At 43.5% G+C, this 21,350-nt stretch overlaps 1 protein-coding gene across 4 annotated transcripts in view; it reads right to left on the reverse strand.

The window, feature by feature from the left end:
- KIAA1217 (KIAA1217 ortholog) overlaps positions 1-21,350 on the reverse strand; it is an 804,298-nt gene that overhangs the window by 450,434 nt on the left and 332,514 nt on the right. The gene's annotated exons all lie outside the window — the stretch shown is intronic.

The following is a 21,350-nucleotide window of genomic DNA, read 5'->3' on the forward strand; positions in this document are numbered from 1 at the left end:
ATTGATTATCGTGCCCTCAACAAAATTACTATCAAATATCAGTATCCGTTACCCCTGATTTCGGATCTATTCTCCAGAGTTAAAGGTGCTTGCTGGTTTACCAAGCTTGACCTCAGGGGGGCGTATAATCTTATCCGCATTAAGCATGGGGATGAATGGAAGACGGCGTTTAATACTCCGGAGGGACATTTTGAGTACCTGGTGATGCCTTTTGGGCTCACTAATGCCCCTTCTGTCTTCCAGTGCTTCTTGAACGACATTTTCCGAGACTTTGTGGATAAATTTTTGATTATCTATCTAGATGATATTTTGATCTTCTCCAAGGATTGGGATTCTCATGTGGAACATGTTCGGACTGTGTTCCGGATCTTGAGGGAGAATTCCCTGTATGTCAAAGGATCGAAATGCCTTTTTGGGGTACAGAGGATTTCATTTTTGGGATTTATTTTGTCTCCGTCAACTATTGAAATGGACCCGGCCAAGGTACAGGCCATTTATGATTGGGTTCAGCCCACTTCTTTGAAGGCCCTCCAGATGTTTTTGGGTTTTGCTAATTTTTATTGGAAATTTATAGCAAAATTTTCTAGTATTGCCAAGCCATTGACTGACCTGACTATGAAGAGTGCTGATGTGTTGAATTGGTCTCCGAAGGCTGTTTCTTCCTTTCAGGAGCTGAAGCGAAAATTCACTTCGGCCCCGGTTTTGTGGCAACCTGATGTCTCACTCCCGTTCCAGGTAGAGGTGGACGCTTCTGAGATTGGTGCAGGAGCTGTTTTGTCCCAAAAGGATCCTGTAACATCTAAAATGAATCCCTGTGCTTTCTTTTCCCGAAAGTTCTCTCCATCTGAACGTAACTATGATGTGGGGAATCGGGAACTGTTAGCCATGAAATGGGCATTTGAGGAGTGGAGACATTGGTTGGAGGGAGCTAAACACCAAGTCGTGGTCCTCACTGACCACAAGAATTTGATTTACCTTGAGTCGGCCAAACGCTTGAACCCTAGACAGGCTAGGTGGGCCTTGTTTTTTACACGTTTTGATTTTGTGGTCTCTTTTCTTCCTGGCACTAAGAATGTCAAGGCAGACGCCCTCTCTAGGAGCTTCTTCGCTGATTCTCCTGTGGTGACCAAGCCTGCTACCATCTTAGGCGAAGGGGTAGTTCTTTCTGCCATCTCGCCCGATTTGAGACGTGCTCTGGAAGAGTTCCAGGAGGACAAACCTGAGCATTGTCCCAGTGGAAAGTTGTATGTTCCTGACCAGTGGAAGAAGAGAGTGATGTCTGAAGTTCATTGCTCTGCATTGGCTGGTCATCCAGGTATTTTTGGTACTAGAGATCTGGTGAGTCGGTCTTTTTGGTGGCCCGCCTTGTCTCGTGATGTCAGGAATTTTGTGCAGTCCTGTGGGACTTGCTCCCGGTCTAAACCTTGTTCTCGCTCTAGTGGGTTGTTGATGCCTTTGCCGGTCCCCAGGAGGCCATGGACCCATATTTCAATGGATTTCATCTCTGATATGCCTGTCTCTCAGAGAATGACTGTTATTTGGGAGATTTGTGATAGGTTCTCTAAGATGGTTCATCTTGTACCACTCCCTAAGTAGCCATCTTCCTCTGAGTTGGTGCCCCTGTTTTTGCAACAGGTGGTTCGCTTGCACGGGATTCCTGAGAACATTGTATCTGACAGAGGAGTTCAGTTTGGGTCTAGATTTTGGAGGACATTCTGTTCCAAGTTGGGAATTCAGTTGTCCTTCTCCTCTGCTTTTCACCCTCAGACCAATGGGCAGACGGAGAGAACAAACCAGACCTTGGAGTCGTATTTGAGATGTTTTATTTCCGCTGATCAGGATGATTGGGTTTCATTTTTGCCCTTGGCTGAATTTGCTTTAAATAATAGAGCTAGTTCTGCCACTTTGATGTCACCTTTTTTTTGTAACTTTGGGTTTCATCCTCGATTTTATTCAGGGCAGGTGGAGCCCTCTGCCTGCCCAGGTGTTGACACTGTGGTGGAGAGAATGCACCAGATCTGGGACCAAGTGGTGGATAAGTTATCTCTCTCCCAGGAAAAGGCCCAACGGTTTTCCAACCGACATAGGACCATTGGTCCCCAGTTTAAGGTTGGTGATATGGTTTGGTTATCATCAAAAAATATCGCTATGAAGGTGGCTTCTCCTAAGTTTAAGCCTAGATTTATTGGACCTTACAAGATTTTGGAGATTATTAATCCGGTCTCTTTTCGTTTGGCTCTTCCTGTCACATTTAAAATTCATAATGTGTTTCATAAGTCCTCGTTGAAGAGGTTTGTTGAACCAGTTGTTCCTGGGGTGGCACCTCCGGACCCTGTATTAGTTGAAGGTAACATGGAATATGAGGTAGAGAAGATACTGGATTCCTGTCTGGCTAGACGAAGACTCCAGTATTTGGTTAAGTGGAAGGGTTATGGTCAGGAGGATAATTCCTGGGTCTCTGCCTCTGATATTCATGCCAAAAGATTGGTGCGTGCCTTTCATTGGGCTCACCCTGATCGCCCTGGTGGCTTGGATGAGGGTACGGTGACCCCTCCTCAAGGGGGAGGTACTGTTGTGAGTTCATTTTCCCCATCACCATTGAGGTCTGATGAACTCCCTCTTCTAGTGAAGGAAGGTAGTGAAGCTGATTACAAAGCACCTGAGCAGAATGATGATGACTGGGTGACTGGAATTGCTGACTGGATATAAGGCAGCCAACGCCCTTCTGCCTTGCGGGTGATTACTCTGAGGGATTCTTGGAGACCAGTCTGATTCTTGCTCCTCAAAAGCTACGTTTTCTGCTCTACTTTTTGCATTTGTGTTTTGGTTTTGTTTTGCCTTGTTTTTCTGGATTTCTGCCTTTCCCTGCTGGGTGAGCTGAATTCCTTTTTGCTCTGTCTTCAGAAAATACCTGAGTACTGATATAGTCTTTTTGAAAACTAGCGTCTTCAGGGCTTTTTTCCCTATCAGTCTGTTGGCTCTTGTTTTGAGAGGGTTTTGGCGGATGGCAGACAGCAGCTTTTCTATTCTGTCCTATTTAGTTAGCTTGGGCCCCATCATTTGCTCAGCCTATCTTTCTATCTGTGTGAGTGTTTTTTCATCTTGCTTCACCGTCATTTTATGTTGGGGGCTGCCTATTGCTTTGGGGTCTGCTCTGGGGCAGTTTAGATTTCCCTTTCTGACTTTAGGCTATGTAGTTCTCCAGCTGTGATCGAAGGGTCTAGGGCACTGTAGGAACCCCCCACAGCTACTGCTAGTTGTTGTTGTTAGGTTCAGGGGTCTGCAATCCGATAGCTGCCAACTTCTCTGGTTTTCTGGACTTAGCTAGTATTTCTGTTTTTGCCTCCTACGGTGACTCATTCATAACAGGTCTATATGCAACATGACTGTCACTGGTGTTGAGTACATACAGCCACAAATGCGCAAAGGAAATCATATTAAATTAATGTCACGCGCCAAAAGTCGTTGTATATTCGATCTGGACACTTTGATTCCGAAAGGATTAAACAGCGAAATCGAATTATTTGTTTTTGAATTGATTATCCAATAACGCAATTAAACTCAAGCAGCGAGACCGTATAAATAGCTTCGATATCGTGAGCAGAACCATCCCTGAGGAAGGAGACAGTTTCCGAAATGCGTTGGAAGGTCTTATGGTCTTTGCTGCAACTTGTAGCTATGAAAGCCGGCGGTGTCACATGTCATTTGACGTCATGCAGGTCCTACACCGGTGGAGAGGAACGTGAGCGCTGAGAGCACAGGAGACCTGCCGCAGCTGAATCGTCTGAAGGATCTTACGAACGAACACCTGACCTGAATCGACCTTGCCTTAGATGCCACTGTTGGAGATTGACAGCTGTATCTGTAGGGTTCAGTCACTACTGCTGGAAGTGAGTGCTGGCTGTATAATACAGCCAGCATCTGTTAGGTATGTTGCAGGCCTGAACCCTCTTCATACACCTACACCGGGCAGGTGGCCTACATGTGCATCACACATCAGGAAGAGGTTATTGAATCAACTATCAGAGCTACAACAACCTTGGTCGCTCTTATCTGCACCTGTTCTAGTTCAGCCATGTCCTTCTTGACCACTGGAGCCTAATATTGGACATACTATCTAAGTGTGGCCCCACTTATGACTTGTATAGAAGCAAAACGATGTTTTTGTCTTGAGAGTCTATGTCTTATTTAATGCATCCTATGATTTTATTTGCCCTTGGCAGCAGCTGCCTGACGCTGATCACTAATGACAAGTTTATGATCCAGCAAGATCACTAAAGACCCCACCTGCAGCTTGAATTTCTCTGTTCCCTTACTTTCAAAAAGTGGGAAGGGAACAAAGGTCTTGATGAAGGGAGGGGTCGTGCTGGAGTCGCAGGTGCCTGATTTTTTTAAGAGGCGCTCATGAATCAGGTGTGCCTGAAAAGTGACGTGCGCCTCTCCACAAATCTTACTCCAGTCGAGAACTAGAGTGAGATTTGTGTCCCAAGCCACGTCGCAGCTCTCCATGCCTCACTGTGCCCCCATTCTGACACAGCTCCACCCACTTTAAGCTGGCTGAAACAGGCGTGAAAATGGCAAAAGTTGCAACATTCTTTTAGCAACTCTGCGCAACAATTTTGCAACTTTTTAAAGTGTTTTACGCCATAATTATTGGCGTTATCGCTTTGGTGAATTAGGGTCTTTTTATTTTTCCAGCTCTTTTTTGCCCCTACTCTTCGATCCCGCCCTGGAGAGACCATAACCCCTCCTCCATTTATCATTTATTTGTGACCTACGTGAAAATTATCATAACCATTGGCAATAATAATAACAGTATAAAAGTATTACGTCACTATGACTGATCGCGGTAGCAGAGTAATTAGTCCATGTCTCTGCACTGTAGCAGGCGGTTGGTTCGGCTCTCTGCACCCCAGGCGCCTGTAAGTTTTTATTCCCTTAGGTACAGATGTGGAGACGGGAAGTGAAGGAGAATGACATTAGGAATCCGCAGTGATACAATGCTGCACCGGATGATTCACCTATGGTGAGGGGCCAGTGTATCCCCTCTCTGTGGAACACCATGTGTTTTTACTTGATCCTATAAAAATGTATCACTCACAATTATCTCTCAGCGAGCGTTCTCTATACGTAAATACATCCTCTGTCTCCAGCTCTAGATGATTCAATTCCTGGATCCTAAAAGGAACGTTCTTAGAAAACAGCAGAACTAAACTGACACAACCAGAGGCAATTAAGTTTTCATGAGCATTAGAGGTAAATCATTGTGTGCCTTGAAAGCTTTCCGCGTCCTTTCTATCAGAACATCTTTATCCTTTAAAATGTCAGATATTGTCACTGCAGGGAGATTTCATTACTGGCCGCTGCATAAATCGCGCTTATTAATTCACACTTTATAAAACAGTATGAAGCTGTCTGTAAAATCACAAAAAAGCATGATACTTCAACATTTATATTTCCCTTTGTAAATGTTGTGATGGATCAATAAAGCTCTTCCTACACTCTTTAAGGCTTTCGTAAAATGTATATACAGTACCTGTGATGGATAATGGCGGCATCAGTCGCCCATTGGTTGCTACCGTAAAAAAACGCAAAACATACTTTTTTTTTACTGGATGACCCTTCATCCCTTCAATCAATAGCTCAGTCTACTGCAGTAAAAAATGGAAATCCGACGTATACCATCCAAATTGGCCGCAATTGGATAATTGGGGGCTATACATTGAGTAAATGTTCACTGCCATGTGGGCCACATGTAGCCCTAGAACTGGATGGACAGTACTGTCGTTGACAGCCATTATAGAGCGCTACCATAGTAATAGGTAGTTTTTAACCTAGTTATCATATCTCTTTGCCGTCCACCTTCTTGACATCGACTCCTCTTGATCTAATTGCTGTCCAATATATTATTACATGGCACCCAATGAAGACAGAAGGAGAATAGGGTCATACTTCATATGCTAGAGTCGAGAAAGTGATTGTTTCCAACGCACTGGAGTAATTGATTTTTCTCTTTTATTTTAAAGCAGCAGCTTTATATTTTATATGCCTCTTGGAAAATAAAGAGAGAAAATAATTACTTGACTTGGTGGGAAGTTGTCTCATGTATGCATGGACTTTGGAGTGGTGCATGGATAAACCACCATGGATAAACCAGAATGAGAGCCAATAATTAGTCATTCTCCAGTCAGCAAAGATTCCCCTTTCTATGATGTCCATCAGAAGAACAATTATCTATGGTTAAAGACAGTTCTCTGATGTCTCCTATTGGGGGGGCTTGCGGATCAAAAAGGATTGGTTAGAACCATAGAATGTTAGAGTAGGAAGGGACTTCTGGGGTCATCGTGTCCAATCCCCTGCTCAACACAGGATTCACTAAGCCATCTCAGACACATGTCTGTCCAGCCTCTGTTTGAAGACTTCCATTGAAGGAGAACTCACCACCTCTCACGGCAGCCTGTTCTACTCGGGTTTTTGCCTGTGCAGTTCTTTATTTATGTTAGAGAATGTTTCTACACCTATAGGGTTCAGAAAATGGATTGCCATATGCACTAAAATGAAATTCTAAGTCAATGGGGTCATACTTGTGTAGGATCCTTATTTCTTATAGACCTCATACACATTAGTCTAATGTTGGCCGAACTCATCAATACTGTCGGATTTAGCCAACACTCTAATGTGTATGGGCAATTTATAGTCAGTTGAGATATCGGATGGTTGATCCATTTGTTCTCCTGTAGATAAGCCGTCACCAGACATTGGATGACTGATCCATTTGTTCTCCTGTAGATAAGCCGTCACCAGACATTGGATGACTGATCCATTTGTTCTCCTGTAGATAAGCCGTCACCAGACATTGGATGACTGATCCATTTGTTCTCCTGTAGATAAGCCGTCACCAGACATTGGATGGCTGATCCATTTGTTCTCCTGTAGATAAGCCACCACCACACATGGCTCTCTCATAGAGAACACAGGAGAGCCCAGTCAACAGCCTTCACAAGTGTATGGTGGGCTTTAGTCAAAGTGAAAACTGGTCACAAAAGTTATCTAGAGAACTTGTCTTGTCCTTCTTAGGCTAGGCTCACATTAGCGTTTGAGTCCGCAGCGTGGTGCTGCGGACGTCTTTCCTTAAGCTCCGCCTACTTCCGCATGTGTCATGCATACCTATCTTTAACATTGTGTACGCAGGGACATGCGTTGTATGCGGATGCTTCGTTTTAACCTGCCTGCCGAATGCAAGAAAATGCCACATGTTGCATTCGGCGGGCACGTCAAAATGACGCTCGCGGACGTGTCCGCATACAACGCATATCTCTGCGGACCAGCACCACGCTGCGGACTCAAACTCTGCGGACTCAAATGCTTACAGATGACCTATTGATCTGAATTGAACCTATGGAATACCTTGTTGTTCCTTTGGTGGCGTTGCAGGTAAATCAAACGCCTATTGTTGGATATTGCTATAGATTCCCTATAGATAATATCTGCTTGTCAGAGTTTCGGCAAAAGGACGCTTTGTTAGTAGCTTATCATCCTGGGAGAACCTGGATAATAAGCAATAACTGTGTCATTTCCAGACAGCGGAGTGCTGATGTTCTACTTTATACATGATTCACTGTTAGAATAATGTTTATTAATAGAAATATTGAATCACTTCTCGGTAGGTTTTTCTAATAATGCTGCCTGCCTCTGCATAATACTGGAATATTGCTAATAAAGTTTTACTCACAGATAAAAACAATAGAAGTTATTCTTCTCGTAGATATTCACTCCTACTTCTGAAAAATAAGAAATTGTACTTTCTCTTTTTTATAAAGTAGAAATCTAAAATCTGTCAAATGTTCCCCAGAAATTATGGGCAATAATAAAATCATGTGAATTGCTTTGGTGTAAGGGGGAGGGAGATTGGCATTTGTATGGGCGCATAGAGCTGATATGATGGAGGCATTGTGGCTGGTTGGGTTCTGGTGATTCCATTATGGGTACCGTTTTGGTGGTAGGATAGACAGTAGGGTTGGTGGGGAAGTACATGGCAGGTGAACATTACCTTTTCAACACTTTTTTCCGGTGAACATTCCTGCAATTAACGTCCATAGTAGAGTTGAGTATAAGAGTTCACGCTGCCGTGGTCCAGCGTCTAGTTCAGTCTTCTATTGCATCTCGCCAAGAGCAGTCTCAGATGAAGCTTTCGAACTGCCCTAGAACCGGTATCCTGGACTCCTCTAGAATTTGCTAGACCCTGCGACTTCCTTATATCGCACTTAAGTGTCTTGTGAGGCTTGGAAACTAGACTTCGAGCAGTGTGATGATGTTGCAGGGTTTAGTAACTGTCAGAGGTGCCCAGGATGCCAGGACGAGGATGTGACGTGAAGGGTGCCCAGTCTGGCTGCAACAGACCAATGGACTGGACGCCGGACCAGGGGAGCGCAAATCCTTTTGCTCAACTCTTCTATCTATAGTATTATATTATTATTATACAGTATTATTATTATTATTATAATGTTCATCTGGTAAAGATGTTGAAAAGCTAAAGTAATGGTCACCTGCCATTTAGTACCTTAGTAATCCTACTAAGTGTCCTGCCCAAATATTCGTACCCCTTGTGCTTCCTAATAGGCATAGCAAGACATGCAGAAGTTATATAGTACAAAGGACAGACAAAATGCGCAGGAATGACCATGACTCCTCTCCACGGAGTGCAGAGAATTTTGGTTAAAAGTAATCTGTTAGCAAAAATGACTGTTCCAACCAAACACAGGTGTTTGGTGCAACCTTGGTGCTGCTTAGAAATTTATTGCACCTTCTTTTTTTCTAACACCTTCCTTGAATGACAGTTCTGACTGAGATGGAAAATTCATTGTCACTATTCCACCCCTCACTGTGTCTGAAGGACGCTGTCAATGACAGCTCAGCCGCCCTATAGAATCAGGGGCATGCTCATGTTGAGATGTCAGAATTGTGAGTGACAGTTCGTAGCTGCCCAATCTGGCCAGGTCTGTGGGATTTCCTCCAGGTATCGCTCGTTCTGGGTGATTACCTGGTTATTTAGCTGGCTGGCAATGATTAGAACATTGCCAGTTGTAGCTTAGCTCAGGCGATGTTTGTTTGCTCTGTGCTCTGAGTTCTTATATTCTGATCTTTGCTGCCCATCCTTGAATTTGCCTTTGTTCATCCATTTGCCTAGCCCCTTTGTCTTGATCTGCTACCTTCTTGGAATTTTTTACTTTGGATTGTCACCTGACTACTCCTTTGTCTCACCCCTCTGTCTATGATGTACCCTCCTGGCTTATGACCTCAGACTTTGACTTCCGCTACCCACGGCTTGTCTTTGAGAAGGGACTCAGCGTCACATAAATTCTGTAGATATTACGGTTAACTAATCGGATCAGCCATGCAAAGGGTGCACTAACTGTTTTTGGTTTAAACAGTCATTTTGTGCTGACAGTGTCCATTTTAGGGCTTGTTACAGAATGAAGAAGATGGGAGACATTTTTTGCCATCTTTTCCTCACCCTAAAAAATGGGATCACACTATGCTGACACTCTGGTCAGAGTGTGATTGGCATAATCGGCCGATTCTCTCGGATGATCGAAAATACTGTCATGTAATCCTAGCCTTAATCAAATTCTCTGCACTCCTGTAGAGGAGAAGACCGGGCTGTGGCTGCTGACAAGGCACCAGGTCCGGAACTGCTGGGGCCGGGCCTACTGTTGCAGGAGGGAAGGAGATTGAGGATGGAGCAGACCCTTAACCTGTGTGGAGGGTGAGTGGTGAGTCAGGGAAGGATAAGAAGGTTCTCATGGGGAGAGAGGGGCTTCCCACCAGAGAGAGCAGTCAGTGAGTACCGGGGCTGAGCCACGGGTAAAGATAGGCCGCACGGCAGCGATCATGGTTGGGTGCAGCAGGGACTCTCAGAACTCATCGGGTGTGCAGAGGAACGTGCGCCCAGTGAAGGATCGCACTGAATTATTCTTTGCTGCGCTGCAGCATAATGGACTAGGGGCTCAGGGGGTCAGACCGGTGACTGCCCGCTGCCGCCAGAGTTGAGACTGACTTGCTAGGCGGTTAAGCTGGAAAAACTCAGCACCGGCTTCAGCCAGCAGCCAGCCATCCAACCCAGGAAGAGAGAAAGTTATCCGAGCGACTCTAAGAGAAATTGGCATATATAAACTGCCTTCTTGAGTTGTTTTTCTCCTTGGTGCCCCTCAGCCTTCACCTTGTTTATTCCCTGTTGCTCCCCTGTACCCATTAAATGAATAGTTGTTTCCCCCTGTTAACCCTTGCTCTGTGCTTCCGTGTCACTGTATTCTAGTGTGGCGCCCCTGAGGCTCAGTTGCCACAGAGGTACTGCACCTTCTCCTAAGGTGTAGTGCTCCACCATCCAGGTAAGGTGGGAACTCCTTTCCACGCTCCAACACTCGCACCCCACACAACAGGGTAGTTCTGCACAACCACATTGTGGCTCAGTGCTTAGAGAGTAGCAGAGCACCTCTGGTGGTTCCCTACATGGAACACTGGATGTGCTGGGAGGTGGGTGGAGTTTAGAGATATAAAAGAGTGGGAAAGTGTAGGATTAGAGGTTCAGTCTAGAGGTTCAGGCTGACAGAAGGTCAGTGAGGAAGGAAGCCACTCGGGAGGAGTGGGGATCCCTGGAAAAAGGTATGGAGGAAGGAGTGCTGCAGCTGCCTCAGTGATCTGAGCCAGCTGGCACAGGAAAGGAACAGAAGGAGAAAGATGTAGAACTGCAACCTAAGCTTCCATAAGAGAGAGAAGGATCAGTACGTAACGAAGGAGTAGGAGAACAGAGAGGAGACGAGGGTTGGAAGAGGAACCCTGCCTATAGGTTCTCAGCGCAAGGCCGGGGCCCGGTCCCCGAGGTTGTATGGACACTTAAGGATCTGCAGCAGACACCGGTGGAGTAGTTGGCTGTAAATGCACTACTCCCAACTAAGACTTGGGGCACAACAGCAATTGAATAGAGAGCCAGGACTCCGGAGAAAGGGGTCCCCAAGAGAGACTACAGCTGTCTGCCATACGAGTAGAATTGTTAGGAACATCTGACAGGAGGAACTTCAGAGTACCACGGTATTGGAGATCTTCACACCTTAAGGCGCAATAGAGGAGTCGTTCAGGAAAGGTACATGTTGGCAGAGTGTTGGAGAGGAGCTTCCCATCTGGCCTGGAGGTTGGCTGAGTCTCTGACCCAGAGGACACGGCCCGGAGGCAGGCACCCTTGTGTACCGCAGACTGTGAGTAAAGCTTTGGAACTGCAAGCCTCAGTTTCCTCCATTCATTCCTGCGCCAACCCGCTCAGCACTGCTACATCTGGGTACCATTCTTTACACTGCTTGCGTCTTTCCACAACCATTACAACTACACTGCCCTGGGACATCAGCCCTGCCTGTGGAGGGCTATACCATCACTGCTGCACCATACCATCTGTCCCAGAGGATCTGTCTGCAGCGTCGGCTTAACACCTCCCTTGCCGAGCACCACAGGTGTCGTCACGAACTATTCCATTCCACTTAAACTACATTACATTTCCCCATTACTTGGGCGCCCAGGGCCACGGACAAAGTCATCGCTGCTGTGACACATCCCCCCGACACTGGCCCGTTACCGAGTACCCCACAGCCCTGGGAGGGTGACCCACTAGTACCACTGTTACACTCCTACCTAAGAATTTCCTACTATAATTTCTACAAAATTGAATGCAGCCGGCGCAAAAACACATATTACAAATGATTTTCTCCAAAAACAGCCCCGCCATTGTATATCGTAATCATTGAAAACCCGCTTTAAATAGTCCCATCTACACATGGTTTGCATTTATTCACTTCTATCATGTCTAATATTATGTGCTAAGACATTAATTTAGTCCAATCAGCATTTATTTCCAGCGTCTCACCATCCTACAACTTCTGCATTGTATTAGAAGAAACCGCAGCGCTTTTGTTGACTCAGTCTTCAGTATTTCAAAGGAGCTGTGTTATATGTGATAGCTTCTAGCAGCTGCATCACTCACAGATATTCCCACAACAGTCGCCCTTCGAAGCCGCAGAGTCCTCAATCTCGGTTTACAAACACAAAGTTTATTTTATCCCCCCAAGAAGCCTCTATCGGTGTCTGTATTTCATCTGCTGATCTGCGGTGCTGCACACAGATGCGCCGTACACTTTCCAGTACGTCAAAAATATTTGAAGACAAGGCCAGAAGTTGCAGTAAATTACGAGAAGTCTCTAATTTAGTGAAAGCCTGTTCTGAATCTGAAAAAAAAAAAGTATGCAGAAAGCGGATCTAGCCGGCAGCCATGTAATAGTCTCAGGAAGGAACTGCACAGCGGCTATAGGAAATAATAAACCAATGGTTGAGATGGTCACAAAAAAGTGGAAAAAAAACCCCACAGAAAACCATACAGAGCCACTGCTCATTGGAGAGTGCCTTCTGGAAAAAGTGCAGCGCTTACAAACTGAATAGAAAAGAACTTGTGATTGTTTGGCCATCACTGCTAGACAGATGTGGTGGTCGGAATCCTAGGCAACAAGATGTAAACAAAAGAAAAGTGTATTGGTTTCACAAGGGCTATAACAATAACCATTTATGAAGATGGGACTAGCACTTTAAGCACTTTAATAATTCATGTATTTTAGAACGGACTATTAATTTATTTAATTTTATTTTTCATTATTTTATTTTTGCATTTGAAGCACTATGACTTTTTAATTTTCCCATTGATAACACATTATGTGGGATTGTGTTTTTCTGTTATTTTGCAATGCTACATTTTTAGGGTTTATATAATGCATTCATTTTTTATGTTGTTTTTCTGCTTTTTAATCATTGAGTTTAAGTAACATGTTACATTTATTCTACACTGTAGGTCAGTACAGTTATGGTGATAACAAATTAGTATAGCTTTTTTTTTTACATTTTAATACTTTTGCATGATAAAAACTTGTTTGTTTTGTGTTGTATTTTTAAGTCATTTTTATGTAGTCAAATTCTGACTACGAACGTTTTGTTTTTTTAGCTGTCACTACAGACAAATGACAATTTATCGTTTGCTGAATTAGTTCAAGTTTTCATTAATACAGTTTTGGGATGAATAATTGAATTCATTTTTTAGAATTTTGAAGGGGTTAGGATTGCAACCCCCCCCCCCCCAAAAAAAAAAAAAAATCAACTATGTGTTTTTAGGAAATTTTTAAAAATATTAAATATATTAAATTTTAATACATTATTGGGGGGTGCAGGAAAGTTTTTTTTTCCCCATGAAACTTTATTGAACTTAATTGTATTTTTGCTTCCGTACGGGACTTGAACTGCCATTGTAAGCCCCAAATCTTCCATACGACAGAATCAACCCAACGCATTGTATTGCTGGGGATCAAATATCCGAATGGGAATCCACTTCATCAATCAAACACTTTAGATGCTATGAAGTCTATTGACCGTAGCATCTAAGGGATTAATTAAGACTTCATTTGTTGCACTTTCATCAATGCTCATGGCTGTCTACAACAATGTGCACAATGTGAAATGCATAGCTCTGTACCTAGATATCTTAGACATCTCCAACTGCAATGCCTGCAAAAATCAGTAAAGTGGAAAAGAAAAATGTTTGTAATAAGCACATTTGTAATTCTCATATATTTACATAGCCTGGCCTTTGTAGTGTCCCCCAATTCCTATGTATTCCCTTCTTGAGCGGAGAAAATCTTTAATGTTTAAAAACACAATCAATTTTTGTTAAAAAATTTATTTTTTGAGACGACCTAACGGAAGAGTCAGAGGAGTACACGAACTCCCATCTAATGTGCCGTAGACGCAGAGCTGCTTGGCATCGTACCGTCCCTGGATAAATGTCAGCAGCCGGATGTGATCGCTACAAGACCCCTGCCATATGGTGCATGTGATATGTATGAGACGGCTCATAGGCTTCTTGACATCGACCATCCTTAACCTTCAATCTGTCATCCATATTAATTTAATATAATGAAGTTTTGGAATACGGCGTAACGAGATGGATCTATGATTGTGATAAGGGGACGGTATGTACAGTATAGAAAACCCAATGACTTGTCCTAGCTCATTGAGCGATCATCATGTACAAAATAAATATTAATTTGTATATACAGTATATATCTACTAGAGCAGAGTTACCTTCCATAACATACCCGATAAGTCGCAGATTTCTCCATCCTGAACTTTACCATTTCATCGTTAGGGGTGGAATCCACTGTAAAATCCACATGTATCTGTGTATAAGATTTTCCAAACTCTCATCCGCAGGCTTCAGAGAAAATCCAAAGTGTACATAAAGTGGTGCGGCAGATTTGTTTTCCATAGCATGCCAAATAACGCTGCAAATTTTCACTGTGCATCTCACCTTTTGCAATGCTGTGAATCGGATTCAGCTCCGTAATGGAATCCACACTATTTAGCGCTTATTTTGCCACTATAAATTAGCTGTGGATTTTCCTTTGTTGTTGTAACCAAATAGTGTTTATTTTTATTTATCGATTTTCTTTTATAGAAAGAAAAAAAACATTTGATAAGTATTTATATTATTAGTAAATACTGCATATCCTTACTTACAGGTAGTCCTCCATAGGAATAATGCAAATAGGCTCTCCTCCAGGAGAAAGTGTTCCTCACGTGTCCTGGCTCTTGAGCCGGACTCTGCATCTTCTTTTCTCAGTGGACCTCTTCCACTGAATGTTTTGGGTTAATATGGTAAACTGACTCGTGCCGACGATGTCACTCCCCTAGGCTTTATGGTTGTGACACACCACTTGAGTATTCAGGTAGTGTGGTGTCTATGCGGTACGAGGAGCTCTTTGCTTGTGCTCTTTGTGCCCCTTAACCAACCTGGTACTGATGTACCTAATTGCCTGACTGCATATATGACTATTATTTCAAGTTGTCTGTACACACAAGCGGCTATGCTGTATCAAGGTGCCTGTCTACATGTTCGATTCAACATGTTGCCCAGCATATCCAGCTTCACTGATCCAAGCTGTTTATGTATTGTCCAGAAGATCCAGCTGCCCTATTCTACATGCCATCTTTCATATTCACGAGTACATGTTGCTCTGGGTACCAACCTGCAAATTCAGCTATGATATTCCATGTGCAGTTCATCTTATTCAATTCTGCTGTATCTCACTGCACCTTTATTCAGAGCTGACCATTAGTGATGAGCAAGTATACTCGTTGCTCGGGTTTTCCCGAGCTTGCCCGGGTGTCCTCCGAGTATTTTGGCGTGCTCGGAGATTTAGTTTGTGTCGACGTAGCTGCATGATTTACGGCGGCAAGACAGCCTGAATACATGTGGGGGGTTGCCTGTTTGTTAGGGAATCCCCACATGTATTTAGGTTGTCTTGCAGCCGCAAATCATTCAGCTGAATCGACAAAAAGTAAATCTCCGAGCACGCCAAAATACTCGGAGGACACCTGAGCATGCTCGGGAAAACCCGAGCAACGAGTATACTTGCTCATCACGAATGACCATTCAGACCTTTGACTTAGCAAATCCACATAATCAGGTAAGTCATAACAGAACGGAGTTCGGGTTAAGGGGAATTTGTCAGCAGAATTTCATCTGCCAAATTATTTATGTGCACATGTTGTTCTTTCAAAGACAAATCCAGCAAAACCTTTACGTGGCCAATCCGCTCCTCTATTACTTAGAAATCAGTGTATGAAATGATATGCAAACTAGGCTAAAAAGCTATTTGTAGAATCATAGAATCATAGAATCGTAGAGTTGGAAGGGACCTCCTGGGCCTTCTGGTCCAACCCCCTGCTCAAAGCAGGATTCGCTAAATCATCCCAGTCAGATGTCTGTCCAGCCTCTGTTTGAAGCCTCTGTCCCCACCCAGTACTGCCTACTCCTACTTGACTGGCAGCTCCTTTATCTGAAGTTGCACAGCATAGAGACTGTCAGTCAAGTGTAGGGGGTAAGCCCCTGCTAAGAACTGAATGACATTGTGACTTTAAGAGCCAATGCTCCGCTCTGATTTCTGTGTAATTGGACTTTCTCCCTGCAGCTTGCTGTGTTAGTTTTGAAAAAGGAACAGGAAATGTGTCAGTTCAGTAAGAAAAGAGGGATCCACGTGCCTGTGAGAGACAGGTAGGAATATAAGTGTGTGCTAACAACGGGAGATGCGTAAATTAAATAACGGCTTCAAGGGAGAAGATAGTATCCTGTTACCACAGGATCGATCACCAGGACTGTGTCAGAAAGAAAGAGTCGCATTGCATAGCCAGAGTGGTTCTCCTCGAGTAACTGTAACCTGAGAGACAAAACAAAGCAGTGGTCCCAGTAATCTTTCAACATTGAAAGTGAGAATGTGACATGCTCGGATTCGGAAGAAGATGGATCAGCTAACCTGAAGGAAGAGCTCAACACAACAAACTCAGCTCTACTACATCAGGACCAAGCAGCAGCTACTAGACTTTGTTCTAAGTGTTACCGAACTGTGAGTATGACACCGGTGTGTTAGGGTGTAGAGCAGGAGGCTTCTTTAGCTAGGATGCTGTAGCAGCGCAACTCGATTTGTTTATATTGAACTTTGCATTGTCATAGCTGGAGTGCAGCTCGTGTGACACTCTCCAGCTATCCCTCCTTGTATCTATTATTGCTGTTATTACAATAACTGTTAGTCTTTGTTTCCAGTACATAATTTTTTGTCTTTGAACAAAGCAGCTGTTTTGTTTCTGCCTCCTCGTCTACTGTACCGTATTTGAGTTCTGCCCGGTGGTGACGTTCAGGCACCGCTAAAAGAGCAGGAGGGAGAAGACAGTGTTAGGTGGGAAAGAGAGCTGCAGTGACAGGAGATTCAGATCTACCATAGCTCTTGAGCCTCATTTGCTAATTAATTCAAATGTTGATTTCTCAGTAATGGAGGAACAGACTGGCCATGTTAAGATGTTGCTGGACTTGTCTTTGAAAGAGCTACATGTGCATATAAATAGTTTTGGGGTGAAATTCTTGTAACTGATCCCTTGAGGCTATGTGCCCACGCTAGCGTTTTTAAATGCTCAGGAAAAGGATCTCCTTCCCAGAAATCGCGCGTCTTTTTCCGCATTTTTGACGCGTTTTTTGACACGCGATTTCTGGGATCATTGGGGATGGCTAAAAACGCTGAGCAATGCGGGAATTAATGAGCATGCTGCGTTTTTAGCCGCTAAGCGATTCCTGAGCGGTTAAAAACGCATGCATTGGCACAAAAAGCCAAAAACGCATGCTAATTAATTTGATGCATCTTTTAAGCGTTTCTGCAGCATCTGAGCCGGCTCAAACGCTGCGGAAACGCTTAACAAAACGCATCGTGGGCACACAGCCTGAATATGAGATAGTTTTCTTCTTTCTGGAGGAGAGCTAATTTGCATACTCCCAACTTTTTTAAAGGTAGGGCACTTTTATATCATGCCCTAACACCAGTTTGGGAATTTTATGCTTTGTGCTGCAAATATTTTTGCAAAAGTGATAACAGAGTGAGGCAAGAGGTTGATACTTATAAATTTGCACCTCAGTATTAGCAACTTACTTTGTCACCATGTTTATTCTATAAAAGAGCGACACAACTGAGGTGCTAATTAAGTTATGACAGCTTTCTCTGATTTTGGAGATATAAGCCATTTCATCATAAAGTATTGAAAACTAAATCATAAAGAATCTGAAAGATACACAGAGATAGATAGATCGATAGTTGGTTAGATAAATTCTACACACCCCTGTTAAAATGCTAGGGTTTTGTCCTGTAAAATGAATCATACCAAGAATAATAATTTCACAACATTTTCTACCCATAATAAGAACAAATCAAATTATAAGAAAATGAAATCATTTTGTGGATGACGACAACAAAACTAAAATAATGTGCTTGCATTACCCTAATATAATTGGGATATGGTTGTGCTCAGAATTAGCCAATCACATTTAAACTCATACTAAATAATAGTCAGTACACGGCTGACTTAATTTACAGTGCTTCTGATTCACCCCATAGAAAGTATAGCTCATCTAGTATGATTTTATTGACATTATCTTAGTTGCATTTTTCTGCAAAAGCCATGGTCTGTAAACAGCTTACCACACAGCAAAGGGATCTCTTTGTTGAAAGTTATCAGTCATGAGAAGGGTATACAAAATTTCCAAATCACTACATATACCAAGGAAAACTGTGAAGATGTCATCAAGAACTTAATTAAATTTGACACAACTGTGGCATTACCTAGAACTGGACATTCCTCGAAAATTGATGAAAAGATGAGAAGAAAATTGGTCCAGGAAGCTGCCAAGAGGCCTACAGCAACATTAAAAGAGCAATCATTGTGTACTGCACGTGACAACAATCTCCTGTGTTCTTCGCAAGTCTAGATTGTGGAGTAGGGTGGGAAGATGTAACCTTTTCTTACAAAGAAAAGCACCCAAGCCCTGCTATGTTTGAACACTCTGGCCATAATTCCTAAAGGTATGTTTGGTGCAAAGTCAACACTGCACAACATCAAGAGAACACGATACACCCAGTGAAACATGGTGGAGGCAGAATTATGCTTTGTAAACAGTTCCAAATATCAGTGTATTTGAAACAAAATATTAAAGTGTATGATAAAAGATAATGAAGAGGAATTTCACCTTTCAGAACGACAACAACTCTAAGTATTCCTCCAAACCAACAAAAGAATGGCTTTGACAGAAGAAAAGTTTTGGAATTGCCCAGCCAGAGCCTAGACCTGAATCCAATTGAAAATTTGTGGGTTACTTAAAGAGGGGGATTTACACAGGAGATGCACTAGAGTCTGACAGATTTGGATCTACTGCAAGGTAGAGCGGGAAAGATTGCCAGTTTGATATGTGCCATGCGGATAGACTCCTACACAAAAAGACTGAATGCTGTAACACGGTTTGCGCTGATGTAGTTTCCTTACGCGTAATTGCAACATTTAAGAGACATATTATTATTGCATAGAAACAATAAGGGGGAAGCCTGGCATTATTCACTTCCACAATTGAGATAACTGGTGGAGATGACATTAAGATCCCAAATACCTGTCACGATGTTCACAATACTAGATGATCGTGCATGTGTTGCAGCAACTATATGGGGTCTCATAACGTGATCGGCAAGAATTATCTCACAAAGTGAACAGCACCAGACTATCTCTTTAATTAAGATTGTGTTGTGTCCCACCCACATCAGGGGATTAAATGCTGCTATGCTATAATAAATATATAGCTGACATAATATAATAATAAATATATAGCTGACATAATATAATAATAAATATATAGCTGAAATAATTAATAATAAATATGCAGCTGAAAAGCACAGAAGTTAAATAGGACCTCTGATGGCTCCTGACTTGTCTGCTTTACTAAATACTTGTATCCCCATAATTTAACTATTCTGCAACTTTTCCTAAATGACAGCTGGGTTTTCCATTACCCTTGTCTGAAGTTGGGTCCCTATGTATGAAGATGAGCCGAGACAGAGTCAGCGGTTTCCGGTGCCCTTTAAGGCCGGAACTATCTGGACTGTCACCACTGTTTCCGGGGGAGGCTTCTTCTGGGAGGGAAGGGCCTTCCCACTGGACAGCAGGGGGCCAGGAAGTATAAAGAGGACTGAGCACGGGAATGGGTCAGAAGGTTGACTCCGTCTCCGCTGCTCCGGCTGACAACTCCACGTCACTCATCCCTTAGTGTGCTGACTAAAAGATTGACTTTGACGCTATTAAGTTATTGTCTGACCCTGGTCTTTTGGACAGCACTGTCCTGTCTGTGGTAACAGATAAGCTGCCTAGCGACTACCCCAAAGGACCGCCCGCTGCTATGGTCTGTGAGCGTGCCCACGGCTCGTGTTCGGTGCCATTCCTGAGGAATCCACATAAAGGACTGTTTCCATGTTCCAGCGCACTCAAACCAAGCAGGACCGGATTCATCAGCACCGTCAGGAGACAGTGCTTCTCGTTCCTCTGTAACAGAGCTAGATACTTTGTCCACGATTTGCGATGCCGTCGGGAGATTTTCCAGCCTTTCCCCTGCAAGAACTGCAAGTGATAGGTTATCTTGTTTTTGTAAATCTTGTTCTCGAGCATTGTGTTTGTGTGCAATTCCCACCACTGCCGTGGAGTATTACTAGTTCATTGCCTGTTCAGTAAATCCTGCTATCTCCTTCTCTGCCTCTGGCTCTTCACTGCATCCAACGAACCTCTCTCAGTTTACCCCTATATAGTCTTATATTGACTGAATAGTATCAGTCTTCACACAGAGACACATCCCACAAAAATCTGACACTATAACAGAAGTCATAAAGAACCCACTGTAGTTAATAGGGTCCTTCCATACCCGATAACATCCATCATGGATTCCTTTTCTCTGTTCCTTCAGCAGAATAGAGAATTACAAAACACAAGTGTGAACAAAGCCTTACTGGTGCTACCCAATAGTGTGCTGCAATGTTCGCTACAATTGTAATTCTATTCAATAAATTATCACCACTTTCTACCATCTGTGAACCTGCCAGTTCTAAGCCAAATTCAGATGTGTATTAACCCCTTTCCTACATTAGACGTACTATTCCGTCCATGTGACCTGGGACCTAAGTCCCAAGGACAGAATAGTATGTCATAGCGATCAGAGGCGCCCCCGTGGGGAGCGCCGGTCACGGACCGCCCCGGCACGTTAACCCCTGGCACACTGCGATCAAACACGATCGCAGTGTACCGGGGGTTTAGGGAAGCATCGGCAGAGAGGGGGCTCCCTCCGTGCTTCCCTGAAACCACCGCAGCAGCGCGATGTGCTGCGCTGCTGTGGGGGCCTCCTTCCCTGCGGGTCCCCGAATCCAATATTGCAGCGGGGACCATCGGGGGCCTGCAGGGAGCCGGCTTCCTCACTGCCTGCAGAGCGCAGGCATGAGGAAGCATGTGCAGCGCCTGTGACAGATCGCTGATCTGTCACAGCGATCTGTGATGTGTCAGATCAGCGATCTGTCACATGACAGTGATGTCTCCCCTGGGACAGTGTAATAAAGCTAAAAAAAAGTGTAAAAATAATTTATAAAAAAATTGCTTAATAAATTAAAAAAAAAAATTCTCTTATAAATTCATTTTTTGAAAATAAAAAAAAACAAACAATAAAAGTACGCATATTTGGTATTGCCGCGTCCGTAATGACCCGCCCTATAAAACTGTCCCATTAGTTAACCCCTTTAGCGAACCCCTTCAAAAATAAAAAACTAAGCAAAAAATAATGCTTTATCATCATACCGCCAAACAAAAAGTGCAATAACGCGCGATCAAAAAGACAGATATGAATAACCATGGTACCGCTAAAAACG

This window comes from Dendrobates tinctorius, unplaced genomic scaffold (assembly GCF_039654945.1).
Source record: "Dendrobates tinctorius isolate UK_male_01 unplaced genomic scaffold, ASM3965494v1 ptg000070l, whole genome shotgun sequence".
Taxonomy (NCBI): Eukaryota; Metazoa; Chordata; class Amphibia; order Anura; family Dendrobatidae; genus Dendrobates; species Dendrobates tinctorius.